We start from the raw sequence: 19,201 nt of genomic DNA, 5'->3' as shown, positions 1-19,201 counted from the left end.
TTTTTTAAAAACTGGGCAACGGCCGCCCGCCCATGACTCCCGAGCCTCCCCGATCAGTCAAAACAAAGGGGGAAGGGGGGAAGAGATTGGGGGAGGTTCAGTAGTCACTGGCGGGCAGTGCGCTGTTGCCCATTTTTAAAAAAACTCTGCACATTTATGTTTCACAGGGTGCAAAAGAAGGGCTTTGCACTTTTATACAATAGGCATGTGTGCTTGGGCCCAGGGGCTTTAGCCTCACCATCCCCACTACTGAATCCCTGTTGCTACTCAGCTTCAAAAAAAAAAAAAGTGTCCCAATATTCATTGAAAAAAATCTGGTAACCATAATCTAGGTCCCACCTGACACTTATATTTATATCAGTATCATAGAACTGTAGTGTTGGAAGGGATCCTGGGGGTCATCTAGTCCAACCCCCTGCAATGCAGTAATCTCAAAATGCGGTCTCCCATCCAATTTGGAATCATACCAGGTCCTGCTTAGCTTCGCAAATGTGCCAGCAGTTTTATTGCTGCACCAGCATACCACTTTAAATAGTCATGGTTATCCCCAGAGGGTCCCCAGTTTGTTAGGGATGCCGATAGTCAATAATAGACCTTTATTCCCTTCTCAGAGCTACAATTCCCAAAGTGGTTTAACAATCCAACCCTCTTCCCAGGGAATGCTGGGAAATGTAACTCTGTGAGGGGAATAGACATCTCCTGAAAATGGCAGGCTTAGCTTTTGGCTATCTAAAATGGAAGTCTTGGCATTTAGCATAAAACAAATACCACCCAGCCACCTAAACGTCAACCTCGTCTTCTGATATAGAGAAATGTCAGCACAAATGGGGAGTGGGTTGCTGGTACTGAACACAACATTCCCTCTGCACTTTGAGCACCGAAGATCCAGCTACTCTATATGGGTGCAGTTCAAATGCTCAACACTGTTGAGGCAATGGATGGTGTGTTTAGAAAAACAGCAGAGGAGAAATATCAAAATCTAATAGTCAGTTTTATCAATCAACACACAGTTGATTGTGTGCTTTTTTACATTTTTTCCACATCTATAAACTCCCTGATGCATTTCAGATGAATCCAGAAACTCTGAAACGTCTATTTAGCATTCATTCATTCTATTTAGCATTCATTCAACACTCCCTCTTGCCTCACAAATGGGAGGTTTTAGAGAAGCAGAAAGATGTTATTTAAGGTTGTATGAATCACTGGATTTATATTGAAGATTTTGGCCAGGATTCAAATAACGACCTTAGGCTGCCTAAACGCTTCAAGATACCCGGCAAGATTCCTTTTGGTTGTGCTTGGAACAGCAGACTCCATCATGTCATATCATAAGCTGCCTCTGAAAGTCCCTTTAGTTTCAAAAACCCTTTGCCGTGTAGCGTGGAGGACTGTTTTTTTACCAGAGATTTTCAAGAATACATAAAGAACAAATGTAACAGTTCTTTGAATCCTGTATTGTTTCCAATCTTAGGGCTGTTTAGTACTGCTGAGGCACAAGTTTTCCACCATCAGCTAGAAGCATTTCATGTAGTGCTACTGTATATTCCTTGTGAGAAACTGGTGTTACCGTTTGTTAGATTCTACTACAGTCATACCTCGGGCTGAATGTGCTTCAGGTTGAGCGCTTTTGCGTTGCACTCCACAGCAACCCGGAAGTAACAGAGCGCATTACTTCTGGGTTTCACCGCTCACGCATGCGCAGACACTCAAAATGACATCATGCGCATGCGTGGAAGCTGCAAACTGCAATCCGTGCATGCACAGACGCACCATCGCATCTTACGTTCCATTCAGGATGCGAATGGGGCTCCGGAATGGATCCCGTTCGCATCTCGAGGTACCACTGTACATGTTTAGTTAGAAGTCTCTCCTGCTCAGCAAAAACCTTCTAACACTGTCCCTTTAATTAGTAGCTTCCTCCTTGCTTCTTCTTTTTTTAAAAAAGCGTCTACCTCTTTAATTATTTCCTTCCTGTTCCCTTGTATAGCTGCAGTGTTCCTAACTTGGTCATTAGACAGTATCTATTTTCCTGATGGGAGAATTAATGAACATATTTCACATCATAATTATCAATTCCAAGACTTGGAAAGGGGTGGAAGGAACTACAGATAGCAAAAACTGACTTAAATCACTGACAACCCTTGCAGTGCTCTTATGTGAAGGAGAAAAAAAATGTTTTAGGAAAACATTGATGATCAAGGATCGTCACGCTGAGAAACCCCTGATACACCTAAGAGTGAACCAAGTTTCTCAGGAACACAGCATGAGAACCATTCTGCTAACAAAAACATTGATAGTAATTGTGGCTTGGATTCTGGGATCCCATGAATCAAACTCCACAAACGGGACTCTCCCATTGGTGGAGGTGGGGGCGCATGATCTTCATTTATTGTCATTTTTACAGTGTCTTCTGCCCCTTTGGCACTTTCTCATCCTTTGCTGAATCAAAAGAATTCTTCCATTCAAGCAACTGGCTGTAGTCCAGCACACTTCAGCCTCCTTAATTCAAATGCCCATAACCCTGAACTGTAGCCAAATAAATCAGGGTGCTCTGCAGGTATCTCGCTCTGCTCTGGCAAATTGCCTCAGCATCTCTTGTGGGATAATGATGGCTTTGGGAGATGCTCACTTTACCATTGGCATTGTTCCTGAGTTTCCCAGCCAATCAGAGAGCCCACGTGACTGGGGGGCGGGACGGGAGAGAGAACATGTTGCAAAGCCATTTAATGAAAACTATTGATCAGTTTTCTACATCATCCTTGACCATTTCTTCAAACTCAGCTTCAATAAGGCTACTCAGTTTGCATCCCTGAGCGTTGCCTTCCATAATGCAGTACGTGGAGTTTACATTTCCCTCCCTCTCTATATTTATATATAAATGAGCTGCACTCTGCTGTAACAAATGTGCTTGAAGATGAGACTGGCATAATGGAGTCAGTGTGCTGCTGCCTTGAAGTGCCACAAATTTCCCAACAAACCTTCACCGCTGAGGCTGCCTCTTGAGCATTGTCTGCTTCTGCTCAGAGGCTGCCGTTCGGTGTCACACGGAGATCTGCCAGAAGCCACAAAAGCAATCTTGCATGGAACCTGATTTCATTCATCCCAGAGACTCCCCCATGCAGCAACCTGGATCCAGCTGAGATGGGTTGCAAGCTGATACAGAAGGTGGGTGGCAGGAAGATATCTACATTTGTTGCTTAACATAGCAGCTTGCTTGTTTTTTAATGAATGAGCAGGCTGGTTCTAGGGCCTAGTGGTGGACTTTGGGTGATGTTACAATTTGGCACATGGGACGCGGGTGGCACTGTGGGTTAAACCACAGAGCCTAGGACTTGCTGATCAGAAGATCAGTGGTTCAAATCCCCGCGACGGGGTGAATTCCCGTTTCTCAGTCCCTGCTCCTGCCAACCAAGCAGTTTAAAAGCATGTCAAAGTGCAAGTAGATAAATAGGTACCACTCCAGTGGGAAGGTAAACGGCGTTTTGGTGCGCTGCTCTGGTTCACCAGAAGTGGCTTAGTCATGCTGGCCACATGACCCGGAAGCTGCACGCCGGCTCCCTTGGCCAATAAAGCGAGATGAGTGCCGCAACCCCAGAGTTGGCCACGACTGGACCTAATGGTCAGGGGTCCCTTTACCTTTACAATTTGGCACACACACACCCGCCTCTCACACTCCATTCTACAGCATTGTTGTAGCACCCCAAACTGGTCATGCTCTCCTAAAACTACCACTGCTAGGGCCCCATTCATTCATATCTTGAATGAAAATGGGCTTTGTGCAGTGGTGGAATGCCACTGGTCTCCTGCCCTTTCACCCCAAAGATAACACTACACTGTGATCCATTGCAGTGCAGAAAGCTGGACTAGGATAAGATAGGGGAAATTTTTCAACTGCATCTCTGGTGTATAACATTCATGGGGGTAGAGCACATGCCAATGGTGGGCAAAGCCAAGGCAACAGCAGGTGGATCAATAGATATCACTCCTATCTGCATTCTAGCCACACAAAAGCCAGAGGTTTTCACACACGCCTTCATCTTGTTGTGATCCATTGGGATGGCCACCACCATGATGGCCCAAGCAAGGAGAGGTAGCAACCAAGATGATCAAGGGCCTGGAAGCCAAGCTTTATAAGACACAGTTGAGGGAGTTGGGTATGTTTAGCCTGGATAAGAGGAGACTGAGAGGAGATATGATAGCCATCTCCAAATATCTAAAGGGCTGTTACATGGAAGATGGAGCAGGCTTGTTTTCTCCTGCTCCAAGAGAATGACCTGAAGCATTAGCTTCAAGTTCCAAGAAAGGAGATTCCAACTAATCATCAAGGAGAACTTTCTGACTGTAAGAACTGTTAGACAGTGGAATGGACTCCCTTTAGAGGTTGTGGACTTTCCTTCCTTGGAGGTTTTTAAGCAGAGACTGGGTGGCCACCTGTTATGACATTTCTGCTTTCCAATTGATTTGACTAGATGATCCTCAGCATCCTTTCCAACTCTGCAATTTTATGATTTGAGGTCAGTAACCCCTGACCAAGCAGGCTAACCTGGAGGAAGATAATGCCAAACACCCAAGTTGTCTCTGCAAAGCATCATGATACCTACTGCTACTTCCAGGATCAGAGGCCCTATGTTTCTCTCAATACTAGTTGAACATGGCTATGAGCTCAGCAGCAACAAGATGAATGAAAAATGTATGGGAAATAGATACTTTCCTTTCTTTCCATCCTTTGAAGTCATTATTTTTTGTTTCTGCTCGTCAGGTTCCAACTCCCCTCTTGGAATGAATTATTCTGTTTTTCTGTTGGAAGAATAACTAGACACAGAGAATCCAGTATTGCCTCCCATTGCCTGTCACATAAAATAGTTTTCCTAATTACTCCATGGTTGACATTAAGACACATGGCTAGAATTAGATGGCATTTCACCCCAAGTATGGTGGCTGGTTGTGACTAGCCTGGTAACATGCATTATCAGGTAGCCAACGTGGTGTCTTCCAGGTGTGGTGTCCTCCAGGTGTGGTGATCCTCCAGATCTTCTTCTCCATCTACCACCATAGAGTTATGACTGAGCCATAGTTGTCCTAATGCACAGCTCAGTGTCTTGGACACCACATTACACCAGGGTGTGTGTGTGCTTCTTTTTAAAAATGTGTGACAGCTACCAGATGTGTATATGATCAGAAGCAGCTTCTCCGGGAAGTGCAGAAGCCGAAGCAGCAACGCTTATCACCATGGAAACACGGGGAAGGAAAAGGATGATTTAGTACGGAATCTGGGTCCTCCTTGTTTTTTTGTTCATTTCATACTTCCACTTTGCTGCCTTAGCTATTGCCGTTGCTCTCATACTCTGCTTGTGGGCTTCCCATAGGATTCATCATGGATGATGGACATCATCTGCCCTGTGGGAATAGAGCAGAGAGTCAGATGTGGGAGAGAGACAAAGCCCACATGAAGGCCTGATCCAGTCCTCTTCCCCCTCAGGACAACTTTTTTATTTTATGTCATTTGTTTGTCTGGGTAATTTAAAATTATAAACTGCTTGGAGTGCCTTGGCAGAAGGTCAGTGTATGAATGCAATCAGAAAACAAATGAATAAATGGCATCTGCCTATCTGCTGTGTGAAGAGAATTATGAACTAGGTAGGGCTTTGGCCTGATCCCTTTTAGACACTTGCTGGATAATTCTCTATGCTGCCAGGCTTCTGCTGACAGTTAAAAAACACCCACCCACTTTCCCACAGTTAGCCAGAGTTTTGTGACTCTGGTGATTATTATGTAGGATTATTGTGTGTAGGTGTGTCTGTGTGTTGCTATACACTGCTTTGATTTTCTTTTAATGAAATTGATATATGTAAGCATATAAATAAATAAATAAATAAATAAATAAATAAATAAAGGTCAACAGCTAAATAGCATCAAATAACTGTAGAATCTGAAGATACCTTGAGGGTCATCTAGTCCAAACCCCTGCAATGGAGAAATCTTTTGCCCAACATGGGGCTTGAACCCACAACCCTGAAATCATGCTCTACTGACTGAGCTATCCTAGTTTGAATGGATAGAGATGCAGATGTATGAATGAATACAGTTCATGAAGTTAAACTTTCCCTTGAAGTGGTATGAGTTGTCAAACGGAGAGAGAGAGAGAGAGAGAGAGAGAGAGAGAGAGAGAGATTCAGCAAGGGACTTAGAATTATTATTCATGACACCATGAGTGAATTATGCTGTATGATAAACTTTCTGCTCTGTCCTTGGTACTGAAATATGAATAGGTGAGTTTGAGCAGATGAAAGGCTGCAGTACATTTACTGCATGTAAAAGCTGGGGGGCGGAGTTCTATTTGTGTAATATGTTTTATATTTGTGCCAGCAAATGGATTATTGGGGGGCGGGAGAGAGAGAGATAGGCAAAACCAGAAAACAGGCTGGAATGGAATGGAATGGAATGACTGGCATCCTGAACAGCTATGCTCTACGTCGCAACATTTTGTTGCAGTACCCACGTACAGTAGCTCATGAAAGAGAAATGGGAAGTGTTGGCTTCTAGCTTGACAACAGACTTACACATTTTTGATCTGTACTTATGCTGCCTTTAGCAAGTCATTGCACAGTCTAGAGAAGAAAGAGAGGACAACCTTTATTTTATTTACATCTCAGCATTTGGCTTCAAACCATTTGTCAGTTCAAATCACTGGTCACTGAAGCAGCAACAGTAAGGAGAAGACTGGAGTGCTAACATACAGCATGCTGCCTAGGAGGAAAGAACAGTTCATGAGCCAAAGATGGGTGGATTTCCTTCCACGGTGTGTTTACATGCTTTCCAGAAGGCCATCACAAGGACAGGATCCTGCACTCAAATGGAGGGGAGGAACATAGTACTGCAAGTCCCAAGAAGCTACTGAAGGTAATGGGGCCCTTTATATATCCAGCTGTCCTTTGTCAACAACAAATTGTCGCTCTTTTTTGTGTTGAATATATGCTATATGGTAATTTATGGACCTAATAGGTATCTAAAGCCATTTGCACATGTTGCCATGAACCAGTCTATGCAGAATGTAAGCACCCTATATATAGAAATGAGCAAACCAGTGATATTTTAGGGAGCAGACTAGCAGGCAGGGCCCATTGCTTACACCGCAAGAGCCTACACAACACAAAACACCGTTGCTATATGTAGGTTTTATTTGTTTTTTATCTTATATTTTGGAAATGTACATCCAGTTTTTTCCCCTTTAATTTTTTTTGGGGGGCCCCAAGAGAGTGGGGCCCTAAGCTATAGCTTGTTTAGCTTATATGTAAATCCGGCACTGGCCCCAACACATGCTGTTTTCCTTTTTAAAAGATGGTGTATTTTTTTAAATAAAAAAATATGTTATGGTCACCCCGCTTCTCTGAGCAATGAGAAGCTTCAGGGGTGCAGCATTTACCCGTATTTGGTTCTCCTTGGGAGGTCACTAAAAAGCTTATTGGGGTTCTATCGTATTTGCATTTATTCACAGATGCTCAGGTTGAACATAGATGGAGGCACAGTTTAAAACACGGAGAAAGCCTACTTGCCCCCACGACAGATCTCTAGCGAGACAGCCAGCACCCTAAGGCCTGGTTTGCATGCAGCATTAAACTATGGTTTCAAACAGGGGTGGCTAACCTCCAGGTGTTGTTCAACTCCAACTCCCATCCAATCCCCAGCCAGCATGGTCGGTTGCCAGGGATGATGGGAGTTGTAGTCTGGCAACATCTGGAGGGCCACAGGTTCCCCACCCTAGTTTAAAATGAACTATGGTTTAGCCTGCACAGCCACTTTGCTCCTCACCCATTTCTGAAGTGTAGGGGGGGAATCAAGCCAGAGTCGGGTTTGTTATGATGACCAAACCCAAACTTGTGGCTTCCTTCTTCCAAGCAATCTATGAGTGTTAAACCAAGAACACACCCTGGATTCTGCTTGTGGTTTGGAAGGAAACAAACCAGACACTTAGGCTTACATATGTATATCAGCAAGCTTGTTTCCTCCCTCTCATGGCACAGTCAAGAGCAGCAGAGATTCAAGGTACTCATGCATGCTAAACCATAGGTAAAGGTAAAGGGACCCCTGACCATTAGGTCCAGTTGTGACCAACTCTGGGATTGCGGTGCTCATCTCGCTTTATTGGCCAAGGGAGCTGGTGTACAGCTTCTGGGTCATGTGGCCAGCATGACTAAGCTGCTTCTGGCAAACCAGAGCAGTGCACGGAAATGCCGTTTACCTTCCCGCCGGAGCGGTACCTATTTATCTACTTGCACTTTGACATGCTTTCGAACTGCTAGGTTGGCAGGAGCAGGGACCGAGCAACGGGAGCTCACCCCGTCACGGGGATTTGAACTGCCAACCTCCTGATCGGCAAGTCCTAGGCTCTGTGGTTTAACCCACAGCGCCACCCGCGTCCCCATGTTAAACCATAGTTTGTTGTAAATAGTGGTTTTATGTTATGTGCAAGCCAGGCATAAGAAGATGCTTACAAGCCAAATTCTGTGGTCACATCCACACCATTTAAATCCTAGAAACCTGTATGAGAATGCTCCCTGGCAGGACACTGGCTGTAGTTTTAAAGGCTTGCTTCCCATTTAGCATTAAATGATGTTAATTATGATTTTGCTTTTTCAGAACATTTAGCATTCCCTAATGAGCAAAATAAAAGCCTGTATCTCTGCTTAGTGAAAGTAGAGTTTCCCTGGCAATGTGGGTTCTTTACTTGCAGGGTTGAGACTTCCACAATGATAAGGCTTCTGGTTTTGACTGGTGTCATTGCAATATGCACTACCTTCTGAAACATGGCTCTGGAAGGTTCTGGTGTTCACAGCAGGTTCTCTGTTATCCTGTCCTCAAGCGGAATACTTAGTGATATGTCTGGAGAGATAGAGAATTAAGAGAGTGAGAGATAATCATCTTGCATGAAAAATGAAAAGCATAGATTGTATCTGACAAAGTCATTCCATTAATGCAATAATAATAATAATTTATTATTTATACCCCGCCCATCTGGCTGCGTTTCTGCAGCCACTCTGGGTGGCTTCCAACAAAACACTAAAATACAGTAACACTAAAAAACATTAAAAGCTTCCCTAAACAGGGCTGCCTTCAGAAGTCTTCTAAAAGTTTGGTAGTTATTTTTCTCTTTGACATCTGGTGGGAGGGAGTTCCACAGGGCAGGTGCCAGTACCGAGAAGGCCCTCTGCCTGGTTCCCTGTAACTTGGCTTCTCGCAGCGAGGGAACCACCAGAAGGCCCTCGGTACTGGACCTCAGTGTCCGGGCAGAACAATGGAGGTGGAGACGCTCCTTCAGGTATACTGGACCAAGGCCATTTAGGGCTTTAAAGGTCAGCACCAACACTTTGAATTGTGCTCGGAAACGTACTGGGAGCCAATGTAGGCCTTTCAAGACCAGTGTTATATGGTCTCGGCAGCCGCTTCCAGTCACCAGTCTAGCTGCAAGGCATTCTACCTACACAACATGACTTACTTGCTCTCTCCTCTCACTGTGCAGGCCCTGTTTCCCCCACCCAAAAAATGTTTGGGAGTTCCCCAACCCTCCGGAGAAGATTTGTGGGCCATATGGGGAGAGGAAAGGGAGAATAAACTCTGCTGTGCAGGTAGAAATCCTTGTGCTACTGGGGCATCTTCTTTGGATAAAACTCTCTATTTATAACTGTGTGGCCCACTGTTTTGTACAGACAGGTTATGTACAGAGAACACTGAGGTCTATAGTCCTACCCTGAGGAATCTCTGTGAGGGAACTCTTGATTTCAAGTCAAAGGGCAGGTTTTGATCTTTACTTCCAACATCACTCACACAGTTCATGTGTGATTCCACTTCCCAACCCAGCAATAAGTGATAGCTTTCTGTTCCAAGGCTACCTGCCCTATGAGGCAAGATGAGGCGACTGTCTCAGGCAGCAGGAGCTAGCCTCCAAGGAACATATTGGCCCTGGTCCATTCTATAGGAGAACATTGGGGGATGGGATCAGGGATTAATTTTTCTCTTTGGGCCTGATCATTCGAGTTGTTAAGCAGAGGCTGGGTGGTCATCTGTCAGGGATAATTTAGTCGTGATTCCTGCATTACAGGAGAATGGACATTACAGTAGGGTGGAGGAAGGGGGGTGCGGTGGGGGCAGGTCACCTCAGGTGTCACCACTGAGGGGGGTGACAAAATGCCAGGTGGCACTCACTGTGGGACTTGCAGCACGCCTGATCCACATGTCTCTCCTAGGAGTGATGTGGTGGCTTGGGCACCCACAGACTGCACGCTGCCCCAAACAGTCTGCCCACTGCCTCTCCCTCAGCTGTAGGGCGGCTGAGTGGGAGGAGGCAGGCAGACTCCTCAGAGGCCCCACAGAGCATCCTGCCCCAGCTCGCCTGAGCCCACAGGCAGCTGGCCCCACCCTCGCTGGTGGGTAGCCCCACCCCTGGGCACAGGGCACGCTCCAGGTGCCCACTCAGCTTGCTCCACCACTGGTTGTACTAGATGACTCCAACTCCACAATTCTATGATTCAATCAACAAATCAATCACGTCTCCTCTTATCTGGACTGAGCCATGCCCTGGGCTCTCTTTTTTGGTCATGCTGGAATGGTGGCTCGGTGTGCTAACTATGTGCAACCAAATGCCGTACATCCATAAACAAGTAGATGTTATTTGCAGGCATTCCCTTAGGCAGTGACAGCCATCTGTAGCAAGTGAGAAAAGGCTTGCTAAGCCTTCAGCTCCACTGCATTTCCAAGTGAAATGCCCCCCACTAATGATACTCTGGAGAAAAGGTCTGCAGAGATGAGCCTACTATACCCAAGTAGAGTACAATTGGGGATCTAAATGCATGATTTCAAATCCTGAAGACCAGCTGCCTCTTCAGACCCTCACCTCCAGTGTGTAAGGGTTGGGGGGGAGGACAGGTCTGGCAGAAGCTTGGTGAGGTGTGGCCCTGCTCTCCATGAGGAGGCAGTGGCTGAAAAGAGCTAGATAACAACTTTACTGTTGTTATTACATCATTCACCCAAACTGCCAGTTGACAGCAAGGGGGGGGGGGGCTGACATCATGGGGCTGAGCAATTTCTGGATGCTCAGTCCCACTGTGTCCTCTGCCTAGCAGGAAAAGGACATAAAGGGCATTCTAGATTGAGGGCAAGAAATCCTTCTTGGTTAATCCAGGCAACATGTCGATATCATGTTCCTGTGACTAGACGTGAGTGTGATTTTTAATGTGCAAATCTGTTTTCACCTGCCTTGAGAACCTCTTTGGGAAGAAGACAAAGGAGGAGGAGAGAGGGATAAAAGTCTCCTAAGTATAATAATAATAACAAATGCATTGCACTGCAAAATTGCAAATTGACATCCTTTCTGAAGTCGGCAGTCTACTTGTGTCAGCTTTGACCTACATTGCAAGGGCCTAAACATTTCTTTCCTTCCTGTGCAAGCCTAAATTATTCACGTCAAGGTGCAGGATTTGCTCATGCGCTGCACAGTTTTCCCATTGTCTGATGGTTCCAAGACAGAGAAGGGCCCACAGAATTGCTTTTCCTGCCTGGTGAAATGGTCCCTTTCAATTTCTGGCTTTCTTCTCTTCGGGGACCGTACATAATATACACACAATGCAACTTTTGTGACCGATCTTCAAGAAAGAGAGTCTGGTGGCGTCTCAGGCCATCTACAATTACTGTCTTAAAACACAGCGAGGTCATTCCCAACCCCTGTTGCATTTCAAGTCACATTTGTGTCTTGCTGTACACAGTAGAGAGGGGCAGGGATGTGTTCATGCAATGCATGTACCACTTAGGTGTTCCTGCGTCTGCAACACAACGATCCTGATATTCTTATACATGAAGCTGTCATTTGTGCATGCACAGTGGCTATCCCAAATGTACACACCTCAGCTTAACTGAGAATTAAATGTAGCTGACAATTTCAAATTGAATGGAAGCTAGTTTGATGGAAAGCCTATCTAACAGCAGTTTCTCTCAAGAAACTACAGGACTGCGGCTAACGTGTACACAGCTTCAAACACCAGTAGCGGAAGTGCATAGGAACCAAAGTAAATGGTAATGTGCAGACAGTCTTAGAGATGACACATGTATTGGGGTGCAAGCCTTCTGTCCAACCCAATTGCCAAAAGAGACAACATTCTCCTAGCAGGCAGCAACGCCACATTTCTGGATAGCCAGAAGAGGGTATCAGAGAACAAGCCATCCCTGGAGAAGAGATAAACAACTGTGTCTGTATTGTCTGCCCATCTTCCACTTATGGAGATCAAGCCAGGTATAATCACCAAATTCACATATTTATCATAATGGAAATGTTCCATAAAGAATCTTTGGACTCAGTTAGAAAGACCTGTTTGCAAATGTAGATACAGTTGAGGTATTTGGTTAAAGAATAACATGCAGCTAGTAAGGTATAATAAAAGGGAAATTTCCTGGATGCCTAGATCCAGGTTTGGGGCAAGTACTCTTTGGTGAGAGAGCCACAGCAGAGATTTAAAGTCACAAAATATGCAGCAAAGAAAAGCATGGAAATATAGGTGATTAGACTTTTAAAAGACACCCTTCATAGTTGCTTCCAAAGTTCCCCACCTCCCTTAGCATAGAAAGAGACAAGTAAGTTAAAAATGAGTTACTTACAAACTCTTCCAAAGTCAGTTTCATGTGCTTTTCCATAAAGCAGCAAGAAAAGACTGGCAGTATAACTTAGGTTACAAAATGGTAAAATGTTTTAAAATTATTTGTATAGAAACCCAAAGATGGCTTGCTTAAGCCACATGGTCTAAGTTTGGAGCATCCAGCTTGGACCTCCTTACTGGTAAGGTTCACATGGTGGAAGAGAGAAAACAAAGAGTTTGGGAACTCAATATGAGGGAGGGTGACGGAACAGCTTAATCTATAGTTGTAACTCATTCGTGCGGTAATTAGAGTTAAGCATGTTGGTTATCTGAGGCTGGAGAGATATTGGCTTTAGCATAAAATATCAGATATTGGGAAGCAATTTAGAAATAAACAATGACAATAATGCATGACCCAAAACCATGAGTCAGGAAGGAACTGGCTAGTGTTACTTTATATGGATTTTGAAAAAATGAAAACCTCCTTTGTCATTGGTTATTTGTAAATTGTTCTCCAACACCTGATGTTTATGCCAAACTGTAGGTGTAAATCCACATTGCATGCCAGCAGAAGATGTAGCCAACTCTCTCTCTCTCTCTCTTGTGCACACACACACAAGCATACAACCTTGTGTCCTCAGCAGGTTCATGTAGATCAGCTAAGGTGGGTTGTCTCTCCCTCTTCACGCATTAAATGCGAGATCTCTTTACCTGAGCAGGAGCAATATGCATTCCCAGCAGAGCACTGACTCCACTCATTCCACATTAGCACTATGTCCACATTAGTGTTTTATTTTTACCATGACTGCTGCCAAAATCAGTGGAGTTTAGAAAAATTCACTTGGGAGGCTGAATCAGGCCCCCCAAAGTAGGGGAACCCCTAGCTGCTTCTGCCCTATCCAAATACATGGGTCTCCATATAATGCCCCTCAACTTTTAGCTAGAGTTTTGTGTGCATGCATACATGTTTATACAGGCAAATACGCACATCTGGGTATGTAATAACTTGAACATCACCAGATATGTATTATTTATTCTATTATTTATTTATTTGATATTTTTGGACTCCAACTTCGTCAGGTTGCCCAGCATCATAAGGAGGGCCACAGGCACCCCAACCCTGGTATAAGGAGTCAACGTGTAATATAATTCCATGCTGTTCAAGATTAGTTGTCTCTTGTAGTCAGTAATACACTTGAAGCAAAGATCACCAGTGTCGAAGCAATGATTCTTCAACATCAGCTTCATTGGACTGATCATGTTGTTTGGATGCCTGATTATTGTCTTCCAAAGCAACTACTCTACTCCGAACTTGAAAATGGAAAGCGTAATGCTGGTGGTCAACAAAAGACTCTCTCAAGGCAAATCTTAAAAAAAAAATGTAGTATAAACACCGACAATTGGGAAACACTGGCCTGTGGCCACTCCAATTGGGGAACAGGCTTTACCAAAGATCTCATGGGCTTTGAAGACGCTCGAACTCCAGACGAAAAGGAGAAACATGCTAAGAGGAAGGCAAGCTTGGCAAACCCTTAATCCCGCCCAGAAACCTATACCTCCATTGTGAAAGGACGTGTGGATCCAGAATTGGCCTCCACAGTCACTTATGAACTCACTGTTAAAACCATGTTTATGGAAGGCAATCTTACTCGGCTATGAGCAATCTCCAAAGAAGAGGAAGAAGAAATACTCATGATATTTAGTGTGCTCTTTTTCCAAACTCCTCTAACAATGTTAAGATTAAGGACTTTAAAAACCAAAATAGAAACAGGTTTAACTTGTTTACATAGCACACACCTGAAACAACAGTGAACAAAGAGTACTAGTCCCACTTCTCTGTTAGCCAACAAACACCTGAAATCCAATACCTAGCTTGCAAACACTGGATCCCATGTATGCCATTGTGGATAAAAGGGATTGCATGAAGGATTATGCTATTGGTGGCTGCTAGCCACAATGGCTATCTATGTTCTACCTACACTATTGGAGACATAGTGCCTTTGAATGCCAGTTGCAATCAGGGAAGAGGTGCTGTTGTACTCAGGTGCTGCTTGCTAGCTTCCCATAAGCATCTGGCTGGCCACTGTGAGAAGAAGATGCTGGACCAAATGGGCAATTGTCTTGATCCAGCAAGCTCTTCTAATCTTCTGAAGTTGCCTAATCTTGCCTCAACTTTCAGAATCCCGCTTGCTGAGAATCACAATTAGGAAGAGTGCTGCTGCTCTCAGGTGGACTTCTCACAAACTTTGCTTGGCCACTATCAGAACAGGGTACTGGACTCAATGGGTCTTTGGTCCGATTCATCAGAGCTCTTGTAATGTTCTTACCAGACTTCTGGCCATATCCAACTTTGTTGTTGTTGTTTAGTCATTTAGTAGTGTCCGACTCTTCATGACCCCATGGACCAGAGCACGCCAGGCACTCCTGTCTTTCACTGCCTCCCGCAGTTTGGTCAAACTCATGCTGGTAGCTTCGAGAACACTGTCCAACCATCTCGTCCTCTGTCGTCCCCTTCTCCTTGTTTGGATTCTTGGCAGGGATACTGGAGTCACTTGCTGGTTCCTGCTCCAGATGGATCACGTTTGGTCAAAACTCTCCACTATGACCTGTCCATCTTGGGTGGCCCTGCATGGCATAGCTCATAGCTTCTCTGAGTTATTCAAGCCCCTTCACCATGGCAAGGCAGTGATCCATGAAGCGGCAAATCCAACTGGAGAGAGTTTATCATTATCTGGATCAGCAAACACTTGTTTCTTTAAAAGCTAATATTTGCAGATCACTACTTTTCATCACCATCTAGTTTGCTTTAAAGCTGGCAGTTTTTCAAGAGACAGTGGTCTGGAAATATATCTGCCAGTCAGGTTTCCTTGTAAGATTAAATTTATATAAACAGAAATAGTTTGCATTATTTGAATAAACACCCACAAATTTATGAATAGAATATATGACAGATAAGGTAATGATGAAGACAGGAGTGCCTGGCGTGCTCTGGTCCACGGGGTCACGAAGAGTTGGACACAACTAAATGGCTAAACAACAACAAAGGTAATGATATGTATAATTGTTAACATGCAGAGAATAACAAGTGCAAACAAATCAGAGAAGGGAGCTGAGGGAAGTCTCAGGAGAGAGGGAGAAGGAGGGATGGGGAGTAGGGGGATAAAAAGGGGAAGAAAATAATGCAACTGATTACTTGGATGGATAATTTGTTTTGCTGAAATTGTTTAATAAAAATATTTTTTAAAAAAGAAGAAAGAAATAGTTTGCATTGAATGTTAAGCTTACAGCGGTCTGTGATTCTGCAGCAGCCAATTACAATTATTTGGCACAATTCGGAAGTCACAATTTAGCGTAGTACATCAGTGCCCCTGTTCTGATGTGCAATGCTACCCAAATGCCCACCTGCAGGAGTGAGCAGAGCTACTTGCAGGGATTATGTGGAATTGCACGTCTTTGTGGAGCCTTTACTAACACAGCTGACCTCTTCAGAATATGTCCTGTCCCAGTTCACATGATCTGCACTTCTACATGATTTCCTGCTGGACTGAAAGGCTGACCGGAGCTGTTCCATTTCTCCCACCCCTGCCACATGGTTCAAAATTTCACTTTACCCAGGAAGCCCAAGGAGCTATCCAGAAGACCAAGAAGTGCTCTTTGTTAGGAGCGGATGGTAGGCTTCAGGCTTGCAGGGTCTATTGTTCTTGTGGTTTTGGACTAGAACCCTGAGATCTACCAGCCAGAGCCAAGCACAAAATATATATAGACACACACACACAGAGAGAGAGAGAGAGAGAGAGAGAGAGAGAGAGAGAGAGATAGATATTGGAATGGTCAACTTTTAATAATTGCTTTTGTTACCACGTAATGTCATGAGTTACAAAATAGCTAGAAAAAACTATGAAGTTCTGAAAGGGCTTCAGTTTATTTGTGTGTTTTTTAATTTTAAAAAGAGCCATATTCATTACAAAAATGCTTCAGGCACTTTGTAGGACTCCTCTGGATAAAAGCCCTTCTCAGAAGTCCTCAAAACTGCATGATCCACTTTTGGATCAAGACCCTCTTAATTAGGCTCCTTATGCTTAGAGTATGCAAACCTCCAAAAAGAGAACGGGAAAACCAGCATGTCAGGAAGGATGCCACACAAAGCTTACAGTAGCTGATCAGCAATCTGAGAAGAAAAGCAACCAGAGAAAAGAATTACATGAGGTCAGGGAATCTGTTTTTTTCCAAGCACCAAAACAGAATGGAGTTTGCAGTTATCACACACACAAATCCTTTCCTGAAGACTGCAAACATTGTTTATTTCAGCTATGTAATTTAGGGCCATGTTGTTGTTGCTGCTGCTGCTGTGGTTAATTGGGAGTTGGAAATCCTTGCTGAACCACTGCAAATCACCCAGAGCCCTACCAGTTGATCCCCGTCTGCTTCTCTGTCCATCCTTCTCTAGATAGTAAGGAAACTGTCTGGCAAAAAGTCTTAGGGAGCACAGTAGCTGCTCAGCTCCCTATCTCTTACAGGGCTGTTGCTGCTGCTCTTTCTGGGCAATCTTACAAAGTAAAAGAGTGTTGAACCGCTTTTCAAGGAGGCTGCCAGCTGCTCCACCCTCTTGGGAATGGGGAAGGCTGAAGCTCAGGGACAGAGCATCTCTTTGCATGTGTAATTGCCCAGGTTCAATCCCCTCCAGCATCGCCAGGTAAGACTGGGAGCGTCCCCTGCCTGTGGCATTGGAGAGACACTTCCATGTGTCAGGCAGCTTCCTGTGGTCCTAAGAATGAGGGCAAAGCTGGTGGTGGCTGCAGCAGGACTGCTGGGGGGGTAGAATTGGCACTGAGGGGGCACCAAAGGTGGCCATCCCAGCCCCTGCACTATCTATATTGTGTAGTGGTTAGAGAGCTGGACTAGGACCTGGCAGAGTTGTTGTTGTTTAGTCATTTAGTCGTGTCCAACTCTTCATGACCCCATGGACCAGAGCACGCCAGGCACATCTGAGCACGCCTTCCACTGCCTCCCGCAGTTTGGTCAAACTCATGCTAGTAGCTTCAAGAACACTGTCCAACCATCTTGTCCTCTGTCGTCCCCTTCTCCTTGTGCCCTCCATCTTTCCCAACATCAGGGTCTTTTCCAGGGAGTCTTCTCTTCTCATGAGGTGGCCAAAGTATTGGAGTCTCAGCTTCAGGATCTGTCCTTCGAGTGAGCACTCAGGGCTAATTTCCTCAAGAATGGATAGGTTTGATCCACCTGGAGCAGGAACTGGCAAGCCACTCTAGTATCCCTGCCAAGAAAACTCCATGAACAAAGACCTGGCAGAGACCAAGGGTCAAATCACCACTAAGCCATGAAGGTCACTGGGTGACCTTGGGTTAGTCCCTACCCTCTCAGCCCAGCCTACCTTACAAGGTTGTTCTGGGGGTTAAATGAGGAAGCTCCTCAAGCTCCTTGGAGAGGCAAAAGGTGGGATAGAAATGCAATAAATAAATACAAACAAATAAAAAATGTGTGTCACATTCCTGCATATTACCATAGTGAAGGGCATCAAATCCACCCTCAAAATGTATGATGCAACTACAGGGGTACCTCCGGTTACAGATGCTTCACGTTTCAGACTCCGCTAGCCCAGAAATAGTACCTCAGGTTAAGAACTTTGCTTCAGAATGAGAACAGAAATCCTGCGGCAGCGGCAGGAGGCCCCATTAGCTAAAGGTTAAGAACAGTTTCAGGTTAAGAACGGCCCTCCAGAACGAATTAAGTTCTCAACTCGAGGTACCACTGTATTTGTTTGAAAGATGGCAGACTCCAATCCTTTAGAAATGGAGGCGACTGGGTTGGCAAATTCCATGTACTTCTTCCATTAAAAAATAAAATAAAGTATGGTAGTTACAGGGACGCAGGTGGTGCTGTGGGTTAAAGCCTCAGTGCCTAGGGCTTGCCGATCGAAAGGTCGGCGGTTCGAATCCCTGCGGCGGGGTGCGCTCCCACTGCTCGGTCCCAGCGAGATAAATATAAGATAGGGATCGCTTACCAGCGGGAAGGTAAACGGCGTTTCCGTGTGCGGCTCTGGCTCGCCAAAGCAGCGATGTCACGCTGGCCACGTGACCCGGAAGTGTCTCCGGACAGCGCTGGCCCCTGGCCTCTTAAGTGAGATGGGCGCACAACCCCAGAGTCTGTCAAGACTGGCCCGTACGGGCAGGGGTACCTTTACCTTTACCTTTTACGGTAGTTACAGGCGTGTGTTGACACTACTGCTTGTTCTCAGCTGATTTCTCAAACACCTGCGATCTCCGCTTCGCTCCAAGACGAAAAATTTCCTTCCTTGGAGGTTGGACGGGCCATCCGTCATGGATGTTTTGGTTGAGATTCTTGCAGTTGGGGTGGACTAGATGGCCCTGGGGGTTCCCTTCCAACTCTACAGTTCTATGATTCTAAGACGACAACGCGCGCTGCTCAGAGAAAGAAGTGGGCGCAAGAGGCTGCCTCCCCAAAGCAAACCGAAGCGCCCCTCGGTTCCCTCCCCGCGGCGCTTCTGCCCTCTGCCAGGAGGCGTCCACGGCTGCAGCAGCGCCAGGCAGCCAAGCGGACCAGGC

This window comes from Podarcis cretensis (assembly GCF_951804945.1).
Source record: "Podarcis cretensis genome assembly, chromosome: 7".
Lineage (NCBI taxonomy): Eukaryota > Metazoa > Chordata > Lepidosauria > Squamata > Lacertidae > Podarcis > Podarcis cretensis.
This window is presented reverse-complemented; position numbering follows the sequence as displayed.